This window comes from Hyperolius riggenbachi, chromosome 8, assembly GCF_040937935.1.
Source record: "Hyperolius riggenbachi isolate aHypRig1 chromosome 8, aHypRig1.pri, whole genome shotgun sequence".
Taxonomy (NCBI): domain Eukaryota; kingdom Metazoa; phylum Chordata; class Amphibia; order Anura; family Hyperoliidae; genus Hyperolius; species Hyperolius riggenbachi.
Genome location: NC_090653.1, coordinates 150,739,324 through 150,764,040, shown reverse-complemented (window position 1 = coordinate 150,764,040; position 24,717 = coordinate 150,739,324). Strand labels below are relative to the sequence as shown.

The 24,717-nt window shown below is 42.4% G+C and overlaps 1 long non-coding RNA gene across 1 annotated transcript in view; it reads right to left on the bottom strand.

Annotated features, from left to right (window-relative positions):
• Positions 1-3,790: 3,790 nt before the first annotated feature.
• LOC137527123 (uncharacterized) overlaps positions 3,791-24,717 on the bottom strand; it is a 46,249-nt gene continuing 25,322 nt past the window's right edge. Inside the window, exon 2 of the long non-coding RNA XR_011023134.1 lies at positions 3,791-8,293. This is a non-coding gene — a long non-coding RNA (uncharacterized lncRNA). The remainder of the gene's footprint in view (positions 8,294-24,717) is intronic.

Here is a 24,717-nt window from a genome sequence, read left to right as displayed (position 1 = left end):
TTCATTTTTGTGGACTAAGCACAGCTATTACTGTATATATACTGTATATATACATTATTTTTAATTACTATTATCTGAGAAATAGAACATTTTATCATATTTTCTATTTTAATTACAGTTACAAATTCAGGAGTCGGAGTCGGTGCATTTTTTCCCGACTCCGACTCCAGGCACCCAAAATTGCCCGACTCCACGACTCCGACTCCACAGCCCTGGTTTTGAAGCATAAAGCAGTGATTCCTGATGTATTCTTGTGTTATCACTATCACTAATACTATGTGTGCATGATGACCCCAGTTACATTTTCAGCTTTGAAAATGCCTTCACCTTAGCTTTGCCCAATTCCAGAAATGGTTCCACCCACACAGCCTGTTCTTGTACAAATATAACAATTCAATAAACTATAAAGTTAGCAATGTTATTGTGCTTTAGTTTAAAACATAAGACAAACACCATGAGTTGCAGTCTGCTTCATTATCTTTATTTCATTTAGATTAACAATACTAGAGGACACCAAACCAGATAAAATAAACTTTAAAGTAATCTTTTAGCATTGACTGTAGAACTTGTGGAGGTAAGTTCACATTCCTCTTGAATACAATGCAAAAATAATTAAAAATACACAAATGAGTCCTGCATGAGCCTTTTATAAAATATAACTGTAGAAACAAGGATGTTCTGAGAGATGTTATAGTTCTGAGGAGATGAGAATATTATGTAACTGTATGCAGCTTGATAATGGACCAATCAAGTTCATCAGCTGCTGTACCTGATTAGTGCAATTCCAAGCTGCATGCAATTTGTATCAACTTATAACTATATCATTGACCATCTCTATGTAGAAACTATAGTCCTTTTCTGGATTTGCTAACTCTACAGGAATACCAGTTTACCTGTATGCAATGTGGAGTCTGACTATACTAAATCGGTCGCTTTGAATGTTTAGCACATGGGAAAGCTTGACAGTCAGTGGCTAGGGATGGACAATGAGGTGCTAATAATGCTGGACGGGTGAACATTTTATGTAACTGTATGCAACTTGGAAGGAGCCAATCAAATGCAGTAGTTATTGCATTTACATAAAATTTGTATCAGCTTGAACTTATAAGCCTCACTGACCATCCCTATTGGTGGATATAGTATTGCTGCCTTTGTAATTGTGGTGCCACTGACTCTTATTTAATATGGGAGGAATATGTAAATTTAAAGGGGCACTATGGCGAAAATTGTAAATTAAAAAAAAATTATAAACATAGACAAATAAGAAGTACGTTTTTTCAGAGTAAAATGAGACCTAAATAACTTTTCTCCTATGTTGCTGTCACTTACAGTAAATAGTAGAAATTTGACAGAAGCAACAGGTTTTGGACTAGTCCATCTCTTCATAGGGGATTCTCAACAAGGCTTTTATTCTTTATAAAGATATCCCCTAAAAAGGATTTAAACAATGATGCTGACCAGCTTTCCTGCTTACTTACACAGTTTTTTGGCAGTTGGACAGAGCAACTGCCATTCACTAAGTGTTTTTAAAAATACATAAATCCCCGAGAATCCCCCATGAAGGGATGGACTAGTCCAAAACCTGTCACTTCTGTCAGATTTCTAATACCTACTGTAAGTGACAGCAACATAGGGGAAAAGTAATTTATGGCTCATTTTACTTTCTTCTTATTTGTATATGTTTGCACATATTTTAAACTTTACAATTTTTCACCATAGTGCCTCTTTAGGCTACTTGCACACCAAGACGTTGCGTTAGGTGCTACGTTAAGGTCGCATAACGTGCACCTAACACAACGTATGGTGCTGCAAGTGAGGACGGTAGAGTGAGCCGCGTTAGGCGGCTCGATTCCTATAAGGTCTCCCAGAGTGGCGCTGATTGGCCAGCGGGACCACGTGATGCGGAGCGAGACACTCCGCATCACGTGGTCCCGCCGGCCAATCAGCGGTCGCCAGTGCAGTGAATATTAAGTAGCCATGTGCGCGGCTACTGTAGCTGGCTCTCCCCGCCTCCTCTCCGCCCCCCACTGCGCATGTGCAAACAGTCTAACACGGCTATAGCCGCTCTAACGCCGTAGCATGCTGCACTTTCCGGAGAACGTGCAGCGTTACATGTAACGCAACGTGGGCTGTGTGAACAGCCCACTTGTGTTACATTGCTGTGCGTTGGGGGAGCGTTACAGGCGCACTAACGTGCGCCTGTAACGTCTTACTGTGTAAGCAGCCTTAAACTCCATAAAGCTAGCATCTAGTTGTAGAACAGTTAGAGCTATAAAACAAGCATTTCAAGATTTACAGATAGATTATCTCATAATGGTAAAAGGGTTTTAAAGCAAATCTGAACTAAAAATAAACTTATGAGATAATTGTAGGCGTAGTAGTAAAGGTAAGTAGAAATTTTATGGAGACCCACATTCAATATTTTCAAGGGTTGCAATTGTTGTGAGTGTGAAATGTAAACGGCAGCCATATTAGTATGGTGTAAAACTGTTTAAGCCTGCTCCCACAAAGAGCAATCATTACATTTTGAACTTTTCAGCACTATCTTGTTGTCAGCAGATACAAGTGTTTTGGCTTCTATTTACTTTTCAGGAGAGCTGCCACTGCCATTCAACTTTTCTGTCTGCACAGATAAGCACTGGTTTATTAACATTTACAATTAAAAAAAATAAAAGTGAAAAATGAACACAGGCAAGATTTAAATAGGATTGGTACTATATGCACCCATGTTCACATTATCATTTCACATGTGAGTTCAGTTACGCTTTAAAATATTTCCAATATACCTCAGTAACATTGCGGTAGCTATCAAAAGGCACATATGGAGCTCTTGTCTGAAGGATTTTCCTATTACTAAGACAGAGGATGCAATCTTGAATAAAGTGAGAATGTCTAGAGTGGTGAGAGAGAAACCACCTTCCCCACCCCACCACCATGGCCACTGCTTCCAAACCCTTGATCATTTTTTTTTAATTCTCCAGACTACCGTATACTGATTTTATTACCTTTCTATCATAGAGGTTATAACACACCTTCAGCATCAGGAACCCTCTTTTGTTGGTTTAATAGTCAGAAATGTTGCATTTTCATAGTCCATGAATGTATATGGGGTTTCATTTGATTTTTCTTTCCTGTACTCTCCATAATAAGGAGTTTACATGATTCTACTTAAGTTAGCTTTCTTCTGTACAGTTATTCATGTGTCCCGTAAGTGTGGCAGGTATTAATGTAGTTGGATCTTTGTATACTGTAAAGTACTATTGATTATAACGGTGCTATCTAAGTAAATGACGTAAATCATGCATTCATACTAGGCCATGCAGAACCTCTACAATGCTTTTTACTGTGAACCATACGTAAACTGCATAGTTTTATACATTTTTAGTTTTGTTCTAAATCAAGTTTGAGTGTGAATGATTGGTATTATAATGTATTTTATTCTATATTTTGTTCATATTCAGTACTCTGTCAATGCATGAAAACCAAACATCCAGTCAGATCTAAACTGCTAAATGAGTGTAAAGATACAAAATTAGTGAATATGTTTACACTGGAAATAATACCAGTAAATTATTCTATTTAACTTTTATGTAAAACTCAATTCACTAATAGCACAGTATGTGAAATGTACAGCAGATATTTTTCAGGATATACTTTTTTTTGTTACATTTTGTTATTGCTCTTTCCATGTACAGGTAGATTCTTTAGTTCAAAATTCAAACATATATTTGTTCAATGGGAATGTTTATTTATTAGGCTAATTATGGATAATAGACTTTCACTGCAATGATTTAATCAGGAAAATATTTATTATAATAAATGAAAATGTGATATTTGTTTGGAGTACCACCTGTTGATTTGACTGGTGAGTTTTATACATTTATCCAAACCTTGCTTTTCTTACTGCTGTGAAGGAATGAGATGATAGTTGCACAGAGAATAACAGGGTCTAATTGTCATTCACCAAGTCTAGAGAATTTGCATTTGTAATTCAGCAGTGAAATCTGCTCGTAGTCTAGGCTTAGGTCATCACTGGGTTTTCCAACAAGACAATGACCCAAAGCATACATCAAAATTAGTCCCAACAGTTCCTCAAGGATACCAAAACCAAGATCCTGGAGTGGCCTGCACTGAGCCCAGACTTCAGTCCTATCGAGAATCCGTGGCGGTGCTCCATGCTCAGAAACCATGCAACTTGGACCAGCTGGAACAATTTGCAATGGAAGAATGGGCCATAATACCTCAGGAGACCTGTGTCAACCTAGTAAAGAAGTACTTTAACAACCCTGGCGTTCAATTACCTGCGCCAGGGTGGCGGCGCAGCAGTTTACATTTTTTTTTTAAATCATGTAGCTAGCCTAGCGCTAGCTACATGATTCCCCCCTCCCTGCGGCATCCGGCGAGTACCTTCGATCGCTGCCGGCGCGTACCCACGTAAGGAAATCCCGTTCTGAACGGGATTTCCTTAAGGGCTTCCTTTGTCGCCATGCCGACGATCGCGATGACGTTGTGACGTCAGACGGAGTCCCGATCCACCCCGCAGCGTCTGGCATGTGTACAAGTGTCTCCCAACATCTTGCCTCATGACCAACATTCTGAGACCTTTGTTCACATCCTCATTCTGCCCACTGGAAGCTACTCCCATCATCCTCTGTGCCCTTGTTCAATCTCCGCTCTCCATACAAACAGACACATCCCTCAGCTAAAGCCATAGGACACGTGTCCACTGAACTCATACACTGCTGTGTCACCCTAAGGTTTAGACTCAAGCCTGATGGGCAATATGATGGGCAATACTAGTTAGGTGTGTGTAACTAGCTTTTGTGGAAAATCTAGAAGGGCATTCCCATGACTTGCAGTGATGGAAGCAGAATTGAGATCAGGAGACAAAGGAAGAGCAGATACAGTATTTGTACAACAATTTGAGATTTGGATTGGCAAAAGCACATTTTGGAAACTCATCTGTATTTTTTAAATAAACCCATTTATTAGTAGATGTTTCAGTAAGACAGGTAGCATAACATGCTAGCTTTAAGGATATAGCTGAATATGTTTTTGCTATTGGTATATTTAACAGTAGTGTATGCCGGGTCTTGTGATGAACTCCCATTGATCCTTGGTTAACTTCGTTTCTCTCTATACAAGATCATCTGCTATGTACACAATATTATTATCTTTCCTTGTTATAAAGGAAATGCTCAAATAGCTAGTAAATATTTTTAGCAAAGGAACAATCAATGGAAGACTAAAGAAACACTGGAATATTTGCTGGCGTTACATTCCTGCTAGAGTTTAATTGTTGAGCACCTTGGGCCCGTCAATACCAGACCTTGATGATTAGAGGAGACAGCGCCATAATATATATTATTAGATCATTCCTGCTTTAGAACCTGTGCAATGCTAAAAGGCATACAGGCTGCTTCCTGCATCAAGCCTTCCATCTATGTGAGTGCCAGACCATACAGCTGTGTCCTTATTCAATTCACTTTTTCTCCTAGGTGATATTTTCACACATTATCAATAAGATGCCATATAAGCCAGCAGAAAAAACACAATGGCTACACCTTTGCTGAAGAGGATGTTTAAAACTTAACTTTTATTCATTACTAAAAACAGCCTGAGTAAAAAGATAAATGCTTGAATCGCACTCTGGGGGAGGGCAAACTTTGAACCCTGTGTATGGAGAAAATAGCTATTCTGACATACAAAATATTCCCAGACTAGAATAATGATTACATATGCAATTACGCCACCCCAGCAAACTCAACATGTTTCACCCTATATAATTTGGGGCTTCATCAGGGTTACAGATAAAAGTCCTCAAGTGCTTAAATTGCTATACAAAACAATGCAACATTATTCAGAAAAGCAAGGTGTTTAAAGCCACCAGCAAGCAAGAAAATACAATGATTTTGACTGCACTTTCTCACTCAGTACTTTTTCTTACTTTTTTAATTACAGAATGCTGAAAAGCTATTTTAAACAGAAGATGAAAAATTACTGTATCTCCTTGGAGAAAACGTAGAAAAAAAGTGAATTGCATAAGGCCCCAGGTGTGCTAGGCAAGTCTTTGTACTAGGTGTCAGTAGTCTTTGTTGTTTTGTATTTTCTTTGTACATAAAAGTTAGAAAAAATGAAATAAAACCTTGATAATTTTAAGAAGTGGCACAAAAACCTAGCATATCTGGCAAATTAGCTACAGAACTGAACTTTCATTGCTTGTCCCTACTTTCAAAGAGCTTATTTACATGGGTGGCATAATGGGCTTTCCTCTGCAGACTGCCACCACATCACTACAACTTACATTTGGCATTAAAAACTGAGATGCAGCCACCAAAGTGAGACCTAATCCTGAATGCTGAAAAAATACTGAAGTATCACTGTGTTTACAAAGCATTTGTATTTTGGCTGCTTGCAAAAGGCTTTATACGAGTCCACAGTCATGATAACCAAGTGCCTGATATTTTCATAGAGTACTATGGTACTTGTTTTCCCAGTGGCAAAGCCAAAGCTTATTCACAACAAAACCACCAGCAATCTCTTCTCTAAAACACCCAAGTTCATAAGAGCTAATGAAGGACAAGTTCTATATAATTGGGGCTAGAGGGTGTTGCATGGCCTCGGTATTCTGAGAATGTCAAAATGTTACAGTATATCAAGTATTAGGATGAAATACCTTTGTTCTCTTAATTACATTCAATATTTTCAGTGCAATTTTCCTTCTCCTGTAAAATGAATCAGGTATTAAGTGGATCCCTGTCTTTTGTTGCCACAACAAATATTTGGCACAATTCTGGATATCAAAATATACCTTGTTCCTTTTCTGAGTTTAACAACATATAAAATAACAAAAGCAATAATATTACATTATTTACAGTCTTGGCAATTTAGTATGAAAGATTATATTAACTACTGGTTCGTCTTGATCATCCTGTAAGCATGTATATGTGAATTGTACAAGTGTGACTCCTATTACAGTAGTTGATTGTTCCTGCCCAGCCACCTCGTTTTTCATGTTGACCAAACTTCTGATTGCTAATAGCCACCTTGCACATTTCTTCAGTCAGTTTACACAATGACAATATTTTAACATACTGTAGTAAATATGCTAATCAGCATAAATGGCCACCCTTTGTTTTAGCATATTTACATGCCAGAAGAAAACTGCTATTCTTCCGAATAGGATGTTGCTGTTCTGTTATACAGTGCAGATAAAAAGAGCAATCACAACAAAATATTGCAGATGTAATCATTGTCCTTAATTGATACAGTAGGGGAGACCAGGGATAAAATCTTCTGAAGGCAGCAAGCTCAGCTGCACAATATTATAATGCCATCACTGTATCCATGTGACACTGGTCAGGCGGCCCAGTTCCTGAAGAACTAGCAGTCACTTGTCATCTCTTAGTCCAGGATGTCCAGTTAGGCTTCTCATCTGAAAGAAACCCGAGTCCATGCTGTGGGATCCCAATCAATACATACAAGGTGACATGACTTTCTCCTGGTCTCTCTGATACTCCTCTTGAGCCCTTTCTAACTTTTTTACTTTCAGCTTCCATTTATGGAAACAATATGTCAGTAGAGATGTCACCACTAATGTAAATATAATTGTTAGTACCACAATCAAAACAAAGGTGGCAGACAAGGATTCTTCCAAAAGCTCCAGCTCCATGTCCATGGTCACATTCTGCCTTGTGAAGGTCTCGTTGTCCTCGCTGTATGAGGGTGAAGAAGGAAAGTCCAGTAAGTCCACTGTTGGCCTCATTGGAATAAAGGTAAAATGGTAAAAGAGTGATCAGTGCAATTTTACATTAATTCTGATCTATTTTGTTTTGAATGCCATGTCTCTCCTCTTATTTACACAGCAGTAAATAATATTGTTGTTATGAAGGTACAGTAGAAAAATATTAGATAATTTGATACTGCAATGTTTAAGTACTCAGCTGCCCTATCAGTAGAAGAAACCACTTTGTCCCATTCTTGTTAGTAATGTGTACTGGGTGAAAAGTACACACTGCTGTTTTTCCATGACACAGAAGTCCACCATTATCTTATTTCATACAGTCTGTCCCCCAGTAGTATATATTCTGTAAATTGACTGTATATTCTTTTTTTCTTCTTTATGTCTGTAAACTTTTTATTCCTTTAAAAAAGGTGCAATATGTATGCCTTGCAGGTTTGCTTTGGTTCCCTTCTTCAATTAAGACTAATAGATATAGTAGAGTAGCTCCCAATGAATGGAATGCAAATGCTTTTATTTCCGTTTTCCAGTGTTTTTATCTCTAAATTTCATCTGCAAAATAAAATAAGACATTCAGATGAGTTTATAAAGAAACATTAGAAAACATGCACAGAAGTTTAGGGTCAAAGTATGAACATTTAAAGTACTGTCTTTACAGGATGCTTACGATACATTTTCTGCTGACATAATAGTGTCTGGACAGCAGCAGGAGGAAACAGAAGCAAATGTTGCATAAAGTGTACCTTATGGCTGGGTTCATACTGGCATAAAAGAACAGAATGGATTAGCAGACATGTGAACAGATACTATACAAAGCAATAGGATCCATTCACTTCTGTCGGCGGAGAATGGATCCATTCATTCAGTTCTGATAGTAGGACTGTAGGTTCTGTGGTACATGATAATTACAGAAACGGATCGTCAATGCAGTGGATGCTGACGGAATTGTCCAGTGTTTTTGCATACATTATTTTAGTATCTTGTATCCGTCCTCTTCTTGGGGTAAGTTTTTCTTGCCTTTAAAACTGTTTTGAATAATTTTACACAACCTTTGGGTTGCTTCACATTATCAACATAAATTCCCTGGCACGTCTTATGTATAATAAGATTCACTGGAGACCTATATCAGCCAGGTTCCAGCATGTAGCCCCACCACCTTGCAGAAATAGGTCTCTACCCTTCTCTATATCTGATATAGAAAAGGACAGGGCCATTTCCTACGAGGAGAGCTATGCACCAGAACCCAGCTGATACAGGCTTCCAGTGAATCTTATTAAACAGGGAATGTGTTGGGGCATTCTAACTTTTAAGCATTAGTGTTCCTCTGTGTTTTTTATGTACACCAAAGATACACTTTAAACTTAGGATATAGCTGTAGAGTAGCTGTTAAATAGAAATAAAAACTTGTGCTTGGTAAGAGTACATGCAGAGGGTGCAGACAGGAACAACGAATATCCATCAGGCCCTAGGCAATATAACTGTGGGTCCATCAAAGAGTCATGTGTGGGTACTTTCATGATGCACAATCTGAACCAGGTTTATCTGTGCTAAACAACACCTCTGCGTTCAGTTCACACAAGATTCTGAGTGGATTCACAACAGCCTTGAAGAGAGTGCATATGTACAGTATAGTACTCCTATATAACTTAATTTGAATTAACTACTTAATGACCGCCCCACGCGTGGTCGCTGCGGCAGCCCCAGGACTGCCTAATGCCAATTGGCGTCAAGTCCTGGGGCTGAATTTTGCAGGAGATCGCTCGCAGGCTGCACGCGCATCTCCTGCTTGGGGGGCGGAGCTCCGCCCCCTCTTCAGTCTCCGATTGGCAATCGCTGCTCGGGAGACTGTTAGATGGCGTGATCACCGTCTATTTACATGTACAACGATGCAATCGGCTGCAGCACTGTACTGGGGACAGCCATGTGACACGGCTGTCCCCTCCTGAGGCTGGGGAGTGATCGGCTCTCATAAGCTGAAGCATATGACAGCTGATCACGCTGATTGGCTGGCGGGGGGGAGGGAGGGAGCAGGGGAAATAAAATTTAAAAAAGGCAAATTTATTCAAAAAGAAATTAAATAAATATTTATTAAAAAAAACAACAACTGTGGAGCGATCAGACTCCACCAACAGAGAGCTCTGTTGGTGGGGGGAAAAGGGGGGGGGATTACTCGTGTGCGGTGTTGTGCGGCCCTGCAGCTTGGCCTTAAAGCTGCAGTGGCCATTTTAGCAATAATTGCCCTGGTTTTTTGAGTCTGAGCGCGCCCAGCCGGGCTGCAGCTCTCTTAAGCTGCTCCAGACCTTGTCTCAGATTTCTACACCTTTAAACCTATTTGTGCTGAAACTGGACTCAAAATACAGAGGAATTTCACCCACCACGACCAAGGCTACAACTACAACCAACCAGAACAATCGGATTACTTTGGATGGCAGAGATTTAAACTGGATTGAAATCCTCCATGAAGCTTACCTCTGCTGAACACACCAAGCCTTCTAACAGCTGACCTGAAACAAGACCTTCAACCTCTCTGGAAACTTGATTGCCTGTGATTGCCCTCACTCCACCCTGTGAGTAATCCTTTATACATTATCCAAGACATATGCACCAAGTGACTATTTTCCACATTTATGTTATCATTTATCTTCTAAAACAAGGAACTTTACTTAAAATAAATCTATGATCCAACTCTGTGTAGAAATGAAAGGATTTTGCACAGATCCCCTTTGATCCCAGCAGGACTCCAGAAGTACAAGCTATCTGAACAAGTCTATTGTCTCTAATGTCAACATACAAATACTCATCAAAGGACCTTTTCTCTGCCTGCCCTCCCAAGAATCAATTACAAATTAACAACTCTCTGGCTCTTCTCTTAAAATCCTTTGGGATACTCAGGAAATGCAGAAGGGGGCGGAAAGGTAGTGGATCCAAGTATAAAAAACATCGTTGCCCTCAGAAAAGCTTAATCACAGCTACACTCTGCAATGCCAGATCGATAAATAATAAGACTGCAACTATACATGACCTAATAGAGCTCTCTGATTTGACCTTTTTGACAGAGACCTGGCTTGGGAAGCATGCAGGCCCAACTCTTGAAGCAACCGTGCCGGCCAATTATTCAATCTTGCACTGTGAGAGACAAGTCGGCAAGGGTGGGGGGGTTGCCATATGCTTCAGATCCTCCTTGAACATAAGGCCCCTGCCCATATTCCCCACTGAAACCTTTGAATGTATTGCAGCTCAACTGTCAGCAGAAGTAAACATCAACATATTGCTCATATACCGCCCCCCAAAAAATGGTCCAGCCTTTCTTAAGGAAATATCTGAACTCTTATCCTGCGTAACAGTGGAACACCCTAGATGGATCATCCTGGGAGACTTCAATGCATGGGTGGATGATCACGACTCCCAGCTAGGAAGTGAACTACTTCTCATAATGAATGAACTGGGTTTCTCTCAGGCTATCAACCTCCCCACCCATACAAAAGGGCACACCCTGGATCTTATATTTCATTCCGGACTTTTAATATCACACATGGATATAAACCCAGTGGTATGGTCAGACCACCACACCATCCACTTCTCTCTGACAGCACCAGCGATAAAACACAGAGGGAAAGAACTCATAAAATACCGTTCACTGAAAGATGTCTCACCCCAGCACGTTCAGAATATCCTCAACTTCGACGCATTAACCAATCATTGCGCAGACCCAGACTCCATGGTCCTGATATACAACCATGCAGTGTCATCTGCCTATGACGCCCTCGCTCCATTTCGCATCAAACGATCTACACCACTTCACCATGCACGGTGGTTTGACAGCTCACTAAAGGACCTAAAGAAAGAAGTGCGCAGACTAGAAAGGAAGTGGCGAAAATCTCAGAATTCAAAAGATAAACACACCCTTGTCTCTCACCGGGAAAGCTACCAAAATGCGATCACCAAGAAAAAATCCTCCTACCTATCACAGGAGATCGCAAAGGCCGTCAACAGACCAGCCCAACTATTCCGCACAGTTGATAGACTATGTAATCCATCCTGTCTAAAACCCACTATAACTCCCTCAAAGGAGCTATGTGAGAAATTTGCCTGCTACTTTGCTGACAAAGTATCTTCTATTCGGTCTCTCATTCAGTCCACAGCACCCAAGACTCATGCAACTAATGGAAATAGCTGCAAAAACAACCTAACACCCTGGACTGATTTCAAAAGTATTAGTGAGGAAGAGATCTCAGACATCCTCTGTCGTCTCCGCCAGACAACCTGCGACCTGGACCCTGGACCAACTAAACATATGCTGAAATGCCCTGACCTGCTTGGTCCAGCATTTCACAAAATAGTAAATTGCTCTCTGCAAGCAGGGAGGTTTCCTACCTCTCTAAAAGAAGGAATCATCAAGCCCCTTCTTAAAAAACCTTCCATGGATCCAGATGCTATGAGCAGCTACAGACCTGTCTCCAACCTCCCCTTCTTAGGTAAAGTTATTGAAAAGGCTGTCTATCTGCAACTTGAAACCAGGCTGTCAGTAAACAACATCCTGGACCCTCTACAATCTGGCTTTAAGAAACACCACAGCTGTGAAACAGCCCTCATCCAAGTCTGCAACGATCTGCTCATGGCAAGGGACAGAGGGGAATGCTCCATCCTAATCCTGTTGGATCTCTCAGCTGCTTTTGATACAGTTGACCATAAAATCCTGCTTAACAGACTGCAGGAGTACTGTGGCATCAGTGGATCAGTCCTCCAGTGGTTCAGATCATTCCTGACTGACAGAACACAGAGAGTATCCCTAGGACCTATAATGTCCAAACCTGCACCTCTACAATTCGGAGTGCCACAAGGATCAATCCTATCCCCTCTGCTGTTTGCAATCTACATGTTGCCACTCAGTACACTTATCCAACGACATGGCCTGACGTACCACTGCTACGCCGATGACACACAGCTATACCTGTCCTTCAAACCTGGTGGAACAGACCCTACCCCAAAAATAAACTCTTGCTTAGCTGAGCTTCAGGCATGGATGAATGATAACTGGTTGAAACTGAATGCTGACAAAACTGAGGTCCTGTTTGTCCAAAGCCAGTGCTCGCCATCAAAACAGCTCTATCCTAAAGCAACACCAATCAGGATTGGGAATTCAGACATAAACAGCTCCAACCTTGTGCGCAGCCTTGGCGTACTAATCGATGGGGAATTGAGTTTCAGAAACCAAATTTCATCTGTAGTTAAATCTTCCTTCTTTCATCTGAAGAACATTGCAAAGATTAAACATCTGATTCCCCCAGAGGATCTTCAAACCCTAGTCCACGCCTTCATCACATCACGGCTGGACTACTGCAATGCCCTTTATGCTGGCCTCCCCAAAAAAGACCTGCGTCGCCTGCAATTAGTGCAGAATGCTGCTGCCAGATTGCTAACAAACCAGCCTCGCCACTGTCACATTACACCGATCCTTCGCTCACTGCACTGGCTACCAGTAGAATGGAGAATACTCTTCAAGATTGGACTGCTGACATTCAAATCCCTGCACAATCTGGGCCCTGGATACATGAAGGACTTGCTGAAGCTGCACCACACCTCTCACAACCTCAGATCAGCAAGTTCTATAAACTTGGTCACTCCCAGAGTGCACCTCAAAAAATCTGGAGACAGAGCCTTCTGTCATGCTGCCCCTACTCTTTGGAACTCCCTACCACACCCAGTAAAGACAGCACCATCCCTGGAGCTATTCAAATCCAGACTGAAAAGCCACCTGTTTAGCCTGGCATTTCCAGATTTATAAAATTCTTCCTCTGTACCACGATGGTCGGAGCCATGCTTATGCGCTTTGAGTCCCACGGGAGAAAGCGCTTTACAAATGTTATTTGTTGTTGTTGTTGTTGGTCTTTAGGGGGGTTTAACACTGCAGTCCTCATGTGGTTAATCAACCCAAAATTTCATAACATATCAAATAAATTGATTTCATGAGGAAAAGGAGTTTGAAGTGAAAAAAACATTTTTTCTTTTAGTTATAGTTAACATTTATTAGAAGTCAGTGCATTTTTAATGACTCCGACACCAGATACCCAAAAATTGCTCCGACTCCACGACTTTGACTCCACAGCCAAGATGCAAAGAGTGTACATCACATTTCAGTATCCTAAAACATAACTTAGAGCGGTATAAAACTCTAACATAATATTCAATAAAAACATGTTTTCCTACTATCCCATACAGTTATCATATTTGCTTTTGTGCATAAGTATTATTATTCATTTAGAAATTACAAGTTCCCAAAGTACAATTTTTTTGCTCTGAAAGCTGACATTGCATTTTATTCAGAACTGGTGTAGTCATATTGTAATGTACCCAGAAATGCTTTCTGAGTATCTGTCTGTGTTCTGGAGTGTCTGAATTGCCAGAGAATGTTTACATTACTCACTTGATACAATTAAGTAAACACAAGATAATATTATCTCTAGTTCGGATGCATCCAGCTTTCCCTGCAGGGAGCTTGTAAGTTCTGTGTTTAACTAGTTGAATTTTTTTAGTGTAAAAAAAAAAAATGGTGGTAGTATATTATATGCTGTAAATAATATTTTAGAGCAAAGAAGAAATGCTGGGTTTCATAACACTTTAAGTAACTCACGTACATTGCGCATATGATTAAAGCATGAGGATCAGCTATACTACCCAGGAAAAAAAACACATAAATAAGTAGATAAATACTTGTTCTACTTACATAACATATCTATTGTATTGTCCACGTTTTGATTTAAGTGAATTTTATATAGTAAAGAAAGAGAAAACTGGTCCAGGCATTTTCCATCTTTTCTGCATCTGACTGAAGGCAATCCTGATGTAATTTCCTCCCTTACTTTTTCTTCCCTCCTCTGCTTGAAATGGTTTAAGCATTGCCAGCCCTCCTCCCCACTGAGCTCTGTTCTAAAAACTGCGCTGTCATATCCAGCTTGCTTTGTAAACAGACATGATACTACCGGATAGTATAACTACTGGCCAGTCAAATCATCAAAGTGCACTTGAAGGTATAAACAAAGTTCAATGAGGGATAAGAATGCTCCATCAATCCACGTTCCTGTTATTGGATGCAAAGTTTTATGCAATAACTCTACAGATCATGGGTGTAAGTGAGTAATAAAGGCTATCCCCAAGTAGTTCCCAAGAGCTGTGTTCACACCACAGTCAAATAGCTTGCAAGCAACCATATATCTGACAGCGTTTTCAAGTATAATTTCCTGGAGCAATGTTTTAGTCCTGTCCTCTAAGTTTTTCATAAAGGTGGCTACTAACGATCCAATTTGTAGCAAAAAAAATGGTTTGATCGATCACAAAATTCTGATCGGAAGTGAAATATCGTAGTATTTTATCTATTTATTTAAGTATTTATATAGCGCCGACATATTATGCATGCTGATAATACATTGTTTATTACTACTGCTATTGTTTGTAATCAATTGTGGCCATCAGCTGAGATTATTTTCAAACAATCCGATCACATCCGATCTGAATTATGTGATTGCGCTAACAATTTTTCACTGGAAATTGTACCGTTAATGACCACCTTTAGTTTTCTATCAGTTTTACCTGATTGGAACTGTACACCTTTTATGTGCAAAAAAATTAATAAATAAATCATACAAGACTAATGCAAACTGTCAAAAACTGACAGGACTGGAATGGTACTGTACAACTTTTATGTGTGAACCCAGCCTAAATGTTCTGACTACCCAAAATGACAGATTAAATTGCATCCTTGAATTATTATTATTATTGAGAGATTATTGAGAGCATTTGATGAATGGACTGAGTCTATTGTAGATTTTCTTTGGGGGGAGGGGGGGGGGATTCTTAATATTTTTCTTGACTAGGAACTTTGCCGGTGTGGTGTCCTGTGTTCTGGTACGTGTCATTGTGTCATGACGTGCAAGCGCAGTTGGAAGAAGTTGTTTTCCCACAATGCAGAGAGGTTCACAGACAGCAGGACATTGCCATGGTCATGACATCACACTGTGGGAGAAGTTTTACCCCAGTATCAGCTATACAGATCCTCCTGATGATCTTTTCAATAAAAGGTAAAGGTAAAGATTTCTCATGGGAAAGATGGCATCATCTACTGATTGGAATAAAGTTTAATCCTTGGTTAAAGTTGATCTTTAAGCTGTGATAGCTCTGTCCTGACCATGCCCCCTCCCACAACTCTCAACACTGTATCCCAGAAGCCCCCACATAAAACTGATGCTTCTATGTTTCCTGCTTATCAATACAGTTGGGGAGGTCATTGGCTGTACCAGTCACGCCTCTCCTCAAATCAACAGTGAAAGGATGAGCTCAGTGATTCTCATGTCACACCTCTTCCCAGCAGTGATGGCAGGAGGCAGGGCCAACCTGCTGTGATAACATGGCAGCCTGCCTGCCTCCAGAGGACTATTAAAACCAAGCTGCCACAGTACTATTCTCCGCCGGGGAGAGCGCATTGTGCATGCTCAGACTGGCCGAAGTTACTGGACCCGGTACCGGAGCTGGAGAAGGCTGAGGACGGTGGCGTGGGAACGATCCATGCAGATGGGGCTGGAGGAAGCCCCAGGTATGTATAAAACTTTGACTAATATTTGTCTCTGGTTTCCTTTAAGGTTAGTTACCCACCTAAAGTTAGGTATGTGGGGGGGGGGGGGGGGTAAGGGCAGGCGCCAACCAGGGAAGTTTTAATGTAAGACACCACCTGGGAAGATTAGTGTTAGGCATCAAGAAGGGAGGGTTCTGTGTGAGAATAGGGCTAGGTTAGGAGACAGTAAAATACCAATATTCTACTATAGTGGATTATAAAATATCTGTAAGATTACAGACATTCTATTACTGTTATTTCACACCCATTTTTACTTGCAACACTATTATGGGGTTGCGTACACAGTTTGTGTAATTCTTTACAGAAGCTAAACTTAAAAAGCATTACCAATTTTTTACAAGCTATTATTATTAACCTCCTTGCCGGTTATCCCGAGCTCAGCTCGGGGTAACCTGCGTAGGAGGATTGCTCAGGCCCCGCTGGGCCGATTTTAAAAAATTTTTTTTCCTGCACGCAGCTAGCACTTTGCTAACTGCGTGCAGTTTCTGATCGCCTCCGCTCGCCGCCGATTCGCCACTACCCGCCGCGCCGCCCCCCCCCCCCTCCAGACCCTTTGCGCAGCCTAGCCAATCAGTGCCAGGCAGTGCTGAGGGGTGGATCGGGATTCCCTCTGACGTCCATGACGTCGGTGACGTCATCCCGCCCGGTCGCCATGGCGACCGGGGAAGCCCAGAAAATCCCAATCTGAACGGGATTTCCTGCTTATTCTGATCGCCGAAGGCGATCGGAGTGGATAGGGGGATGCCGCTTGTCAGCGGCTATCATGTAGCGAGCCCTGGGCTCGCTACATGATTTAAAAAAAACATTTTTTTTAAAAAGTGCTGCGCTGCCCCCTTGCCGCCAGAATTGGAACGGCAAGGGGGTTAAACAATGATATTCAAAATAAATTACATTTAGGAAAAGGTGTTAAGAAATGGGTAACATTAGCTGGGGGGGGGGGGGGGCTTTAATTTATAGGAAACTTGAAGATACTTAAAAAAAAAAGTTTCACTTAGCTGGGGCTTCTGCCAGCTCCCTGCAGCCGCCCTATGCCCAGGCGCCGTCCTGGGACAATTCTCCGTTCCCCCACCGTGGCTAAGTTTCGATTGCAAGTCAATGGCCACAGCACCTGCGCCACCATGGCTGCATGTGTCCTCACTCACTGAGCAGACCTGTGCATGGGCAGGAAGAAATGACTCTCTCTTCCTGCACATGCATAGGACGGTGACGTCTGTAAGATCGTGAACGGCCAGGCGCAATGCTCATCAGCCGTCGAAAATGAAACTTAGCTGCGGCGGATCGTTCGAGGACCGCGGGCACAGGGCGGCTGCAGGGGGTTGGCAGAAGCCCCAGGTAAGTCAACCTCTTTTTTTTAAGAGAGTATCTTCAGGTTTCCTTTAACCTCCCTGGCATTCTATTAAAATCGCCAGGGAGGCTGCGGGAGGGTTTTTTTTAAATTAAAAAAAAAGTATTTCATGCAGCCAACTGAAAGTTGGCTGCATGAAAGCCCACTAGAGGGCGCTCCGGAAGCGTACTTTCGATCGCCTCCGGCAATCGAAAGTAACAAGATAGGCCGCAATGAGCGGCCTATCTTGTTTCGCTTTCCTCGTCGCCATGGCGACGAGCGGAGTGACGTCATGGACGTCAGTCGACGTCCTGACGTCAGAGCCGCCCGATCCAGCCCCTAGCGCCGGCCGGAACTGTTTGTTCCGGCTGCGCTGGGCTCGGGCGGCTGGGGGGACCCTCTTTCGCTGCTGCACGCGGCGGATCGCCGCGGAGCGGCGGCGATCGGGCAGCACACGCGGCTGGCAAAGTGCCGGCTGCGTGTGCTGCTTTTTACAAAATTGAAATCGGCCCAGCAGGGCCTGAGCGGCGACCTCCGGCGGCATACCCCGAGCTCAGCTCGGGATTACCGCCAAGGAGGTTAACACAAATGGCACTTGGCACTTTCATTTTGGTTCCAGTATAGGCTTTTGAATGTGCCCCCTAAACCCCCCTCCCCTATGGACTGTATATCCCAGCCCCCATACTGTCCCTTACATCTTCCACACCCCTATGGACTATATACCTCAACCTCCTATACAGGGGCGTAATTAGAAGTCATTGGGCCCCCCCTGCAAAACTTTGGATAGGGCCCCCTACCCTTGCACATTGAATAGGAACTATCCACAAATCTTTGTCTACAAAACTTTGTATGATTAGTTATCAGTGGCTGAGCAGATGCAGTCATTAGAACAGTTGTGCAGAGAGCAGAAAGTTTTTTCTCTCCTTGCCTTTAGTTGTCAGTCTCTCAGGACAGGGCCCCCTGCGGCTTCTGGGCCCCCCTGCTGCTGCATCCCTTGCAGGGTCTATTGTTACGCCCCTGCCCCTATACCCCTCCCTTATTTCCACAAACCCCCCCCCCCCCCCTCCCCCATGTTAATGCTTTGTCTTGCTTTCGCAATGCTAAATGTATTTGGTCCTGCCAATAAAGTTTTTTTGGATTTGCATGTGCCCAGTGCAAAAGTGATTACCTAGCAAGGGTTAAAAAGAATTTAAGTTCCCCTGAACTGTGTTAAAGTGGAATATAACCCAGTATTTCTTCTTTGCTCTAAAAAGATTATTAACAGCATATAATATACGAACAATGTTTTTTTTAGTAAAACAGCATTTAAAGGGTTACATCACAGGAGTGATTTTTTCTCCTGCAGGGGCTGCCGCATCCAAACTGGTGATTAGCTTATCTTCTGTATACATTATTTACTTGATACAATTAAGTAAACATTCTCTGGCTGTGCAGAACCTTATGCTAATGAGTCCTGGAGTGAAACACAGGTCAGAAATCAATGATGGCTGCATTCAAAACAGAATTACAACAGTTATAAATAAAATGCACCAGCAACTTTCAAAATAAATAAAATTAATTATAATACTTGTGCACAAAAGCAAATATGATAAATGTATGGGTTATAAAAAGTAGGAAAACACATTTTTGTTGAATATTTTGTCAGAGTGTTAAACCGCTTTAAATGTGTGAAATATTGTCCATGGTGGGCTAGAGTACCTTATACTGAATGCCCTGGCATTGCTTGATGTTGTAGGGGTCCCCCCTCCCCTTTTCCAGTCCTTAGTTTACTCAAATCAGGCCGCTGTCACACTGGAAACCGGCAGTTTTGATGCGGTGCAATGGCATGATGGCATCGCACCGCAAAAAAAAAGAAGCTTTTTGGAGATTATCACGGCAGTGCGCAGTAATCTCCATTCTGGCTGCAGGTCAGTCAGTAAGTGGGGCTCTTTAGCACTCACTTTCTGTGTCCGAAATAAGAATTGGGTGGAGGAAGAAAAAAATGGACTTACATGACTTCTAGTCGCCACACGTTTCCTGACAACGCGACAATGCGCTGTTGCTTTCGCATTCAGTCGGGCACTTGAGGCAGATCGCATTGCGCCAGGTATGAAATGCCCCATAGACTTTCATTGGTGAAATGCTATCCTGCAGCAAAACAGGGTAACGCAACACGCCAGTGTGAAAGGGGTCTCAAGATTCCATAGAAGATTCTGTTTCCTATTACCTCGTATGACACAGAACTGCGCAAGTGCAGTTTTAATTCACTCCAGCACAGCAAAAGTAAAGTGCTCATTTACACGGGCTCTCTTTCACTGCGCATGCCCAGTCCTGAACTTCACCTACGCAGTTCATTCATTGTTCTGTACCGCTCGGAGGAACTTCCAGGTGGCTGCAGAGGAGCGTGGATTGGGGATGGGGAAAGGGGGGACCCCTAGGACAACGAGCAAGGCCAGAACATTCAGTGTGAGGTAATCTAGCCCACACTTTTAACACAGTTCAGTGATACTTTAACCTATTTTGGTTTCTGGACGTAGAAACTACGTCCAGAAACCATGTGCGCTACCGCGCGCCCCCGTGGCCGATCGCGCGCGTGCACGCGCACTCCCGGCCGCGGATTCGGTAGTCAGGGAATCAATGTATCGGACTATGAAGTCCGATCACTGATTCCTCTCCCCCGCTGAAAAAGCGACAGCTTCTCTCGGAAGCTGCGCCTTTTCTGGCCATTCACTTCCTGATGCGCCACTCTAAGCGTATGTTACGCTTAGAGTGACGTCATGTAAACAAACTCATGGCCGCCATCTTGTGGCCAAAAAGTAATACTACACCTGAAAATAAAAAGGAATTAAAATCAACACACATTTACATTATAAATCTATTGTTTACCCCCCACCCTCCCAAAACTATCCAAATAAAATGTTTACTATAAATAAAAAAAAACATTACAATAAAAAAAAAAAAAAAAAACATGTAAATATTTACCTAAGGGTCTAAACTTTTTAAATATCAATGTAAAGATGAAATATTTCTATATTTTTTTTATTTTAAACTTGTTAATAGTGATGGATGCAAAATGGAAAAAATGCACCTTTATTTCCAAATAAAATATTGTCGCCATACATTGTGATAGGGACATAATTTTAACGGTGTAATAACCGGGACATATGGGCATATACAATACGTGAGTTTTAATTATGGAGGCATGTATTATTTTAAAACTATAATGGCTGAAAACTGAGAAATAATGAATTTTTCCATTTTTTTCTTATTCTTCCTGTTAAAATGCGTTTACAGTAAAGTGGCTCTTAGCAAAATGTACCCCCCAAAGAAAACCTAATTGGTGGCGGAAAAAACAAGATATAGATCAGTTCATTGTGATAAGTAGTGATAAAGTTATAGGCTAATGAATGGGAGGTGAACATTTCTCTCGTGAAAACCACGGAACCTGAATGGGTTAAACTCAGAGTTCCCCAACCCTGTCCTCGAGGCCCACCAACAGTACATGTTTTGCAGGAAACCACCCACAATCACAGGTGAGGTAATCAGTGTCTCAGCAGAGCTGAATAACTACCTCTGTGGATTTCCACAAAACATGCACTGTTGGTGGGCCTTGAGGACAGGTTGGGGAACACTGCAGGACAACTGACGTGAGAAGAATATGGAGGCTGCCATATTTATTTCTGGTACCAGCAAGAGCCAGAGACTGCTGGTACGCAAGTGGTTAAACAATACCAGTTGCCTGGCAGCCCTGCTGATCTATTTGGCTGCAGTAGTGTCAGAACAACACCAGAAACAAGCATGAAGCTAATCTTCTCAGATCGGACAATATTGTCAGAAACACCTGATATGCTGCGTGCTTGTTCAGGGTCTATGGCTAAAAGTATTAAAAGCAGAGGATCAGCAAGATAGCCAGGCAACTGGTATTGTTTACAAGGAAATAAATATGGTTGCCTCCATATCCCTCTCATTAGCTATTCAGTAGGGAGTTCAAGGCAAGACTTTCTAACACTGCAGGGTGGCCTCTCGAGCACATCCCAGTGGCTGCAGCTCTTGAGCGCTTTGAGTCCAACAGGAGAAAAGCGCTATATAAATTTTCGAAATATTATTATTATCACAGTTGTCCTTTAACCACTTGAGGACCTAGGGCTTTCTACCCCTTAAGGACCGGCCACTTTTTTTCCATTCAGACCACTGCAGCTTTCACGGTTTATTGCTCGCTCATACAACCTACCACCTAAATGAATTTTGGCTCCTTTTCTTGTCACTAATAAAGCTTTCTTTTGGTGACAAAAAATAAAATCTTCTATGAACTCGCCATACTCCTAACGGAATACCTTGGGGTGTCTTCTTTCTAAAATGGGGTCATTTGTGGGGTTCCTATACTGCCCTGGCATTTTAGGGGCCCTAAACCGTGAGGAGTAGTCTTGAAACCAAATTTCTCAAAATGACCTGTGAAATCCTAAAGGTACTCATTGGACTTTGGGCCCTTTAGCGCAGTTAGGGTGCAAAAAAAGTGCCACACATGTGGTATCGCCATACTCGGGAGAAGTAGTACAACGTGTTTTGGGGTGTATTTTTACACATACCCATGCTGGGTGGGAGAAATACCTCTGTAAATGACAATCTTTTGATTTTTTTACACACAATTGTCCATTTACAGCAGTATTTCTCCCACCCAGCATGGGTATGTGTAAAAATACACCCCAAAACACATTGTACTACTTCTCCCAAGTACGGCGATACCACATGTGTGGCACTTTTTTGCACCCTAACTGCGCTAAGGGGCCCAAAGTCCAATGAGTACCTTTAGGATTTCACAGGTCATTTTTGTTTCAAGACTACTCCTCACGGTTTAGGGCCCCTAAAATGCCAGGGCAGTATAGGAACCCCACTAATGACCCCATTTTAGAAAGAAGACACCCCAAGGTATTCCGTTAGGAGTATGGTGAGTTCATAGAAGTTTTTATTTTTTTGTCACAAGTTAGCGGAAATTTTCCGCTAACTTGGGACAAAAAATAAAATCTTCTATGAACTCACCATACTCCGTACGGAATACCTTTGGGTGTCTTCTTTCTAGAATGGGGTCATTTGTGGGGTTCCTATACTGCCCTGGCATTTTAGGGGCCCTAAACCGTGAGGAGTAGTCTTGAAACCAAATGTTGCAAAATGACCTGTGAAATCCTAAAGGTACTCATTGGACTTTGGGCCCCTTAGCGTACTTAGGGTGTAAAAAAGTGCCACACATGTGGTACCACCGTACTCAGGAGAAGGAGTATAATGTGTTTTGGGGTGTATTTTTACACATACTCATGCTTAGTGGGAGAAATATCTCTGTAAATGACAATTGTTTGATGTTTTTTACACACAATTGTCCATTTACATAGAAATTTCTCCCACCCAGCATGGGTATGTATAAAAATACACCCCAAAACACATTATACTACTTTTCCTGAGTACGGCGGTACCACATGTGTGACACTTTTTTGCAGCCTAGTTGCGCTAAGGGGCCCAACGTCCTATTCACAGGTCATTTTGAGGCATTTGTTTTCTAGACTACTCCTCGCGGTTTAGGGCCCCTAAAATGCCAGGGCAGTATAGGAACCCCACAAGTGACCCCATTTTAGAAAGAAGACACCCCAAGGTATTCCGTTAGGTGTATGGCGAGTTCATAGAAGATTTTATTTTTTGTCACAAGTTAGTGAAAAATGACACTTTGTGAAAAAAAACCCAATAAAAATCAATTTCCGCTAACTTTTGACAAAAAATAAAATCTTCTATGAACTCGTCATACACCTAACAGAATACCTTGGGGTGTCTTTTTTTCTAAAATGGGGTCACTTGTGGGGTTCCTATACCGCCCTGGCATTTTACGGGCCCAAAACCGTGAGTAGTCTGGAAACCAAATGTCTCAAAATGACTGTTCAGGGGTATAAGCATCTGCAAATTTTGATGACAGGTGGTCTATGAGGGGGCGAATTTTGTGGAACCGGTCATAAGCAGGGTGGCCTTTTAGATGACAGGTTGTATTGGGCCTGATCTGATGGATAGGAGTGCTAGGGGGGAGACAGGAGGTGATTGATGGGTGTCTCAGGGGGTGGTTAGAGGGGAAAATAGATGCAATCAATGCACTGGGGAGGTGATCGGAAGGGGGTCTGAGGGGGATCTGAGGGTTTGGCCGAGTGATCAGGAGCCCACACGGGGCAAATTAGGGCCTGATCTGATGGGTAGGTGTGTTAGGGGGTGACAGGAGGTGATTGATGGGTGTCTCAAGGTGTGATTAGAGGGGGGAATAGATGCAAGCAATGCACTGGCGAGGTGATCAGGGCTGGGGTCTGAGAGCATTCTGAGGATGTGGGCGGGTGATTGAGTGCCCTAGGGGCAGATAGGGGTCTAATCTGATAGGTAGCAGTGACAGGGGGTGATTGATGGGTAATTAGTGGGTGTTTAGGGTAGAGAACAGATGTAAACACTGCACTTGGGAGGTGATCGGACGTCGGATCTGCGGGCGATCTATTGGTGTGGGTGGGTGATCAGATTGCCCGCAAGGGGCAGGTTAGGGGCTGATTGATGGGTGGCAGTGACAACGGGTGATTGATGGGTGGCAGTGACAGGGGGTGATTGATGGGTGGCAGTGACAGGGGGTGATTGATGGGTGGCAGTGACGGGGTGATTGATGGGTGATTGATGGGTGATTGATAGGTGATTGACAGGTAATCAGTGGGTTATTACAGGGGAGAACAGATGTAAATATTGCACTGGCGAATTGATAAGGGGGGGTCTGAGGGCAATCTGAGCGTGTAGGCGGGTGATTGGGTGCCCGCAAGGGGCAGATTAGGGTCTGATCTGATGGGTAACAGTGACAGGTGGTGATAGGGGGTGATTGATGGGTGATTGATGGGTAATTAGTGGGTGTTTAGAGGAGAGAAGAGATGTAAACACTGCACTTGGGAGGTGATCTGATGTCGGATCTGCGGGCGATCTATTGGTGTGGGTGGGTGATCAGATTGCCCGCAAGGGGCAGGTTAGGGGCTGATTGATGGATGGCAG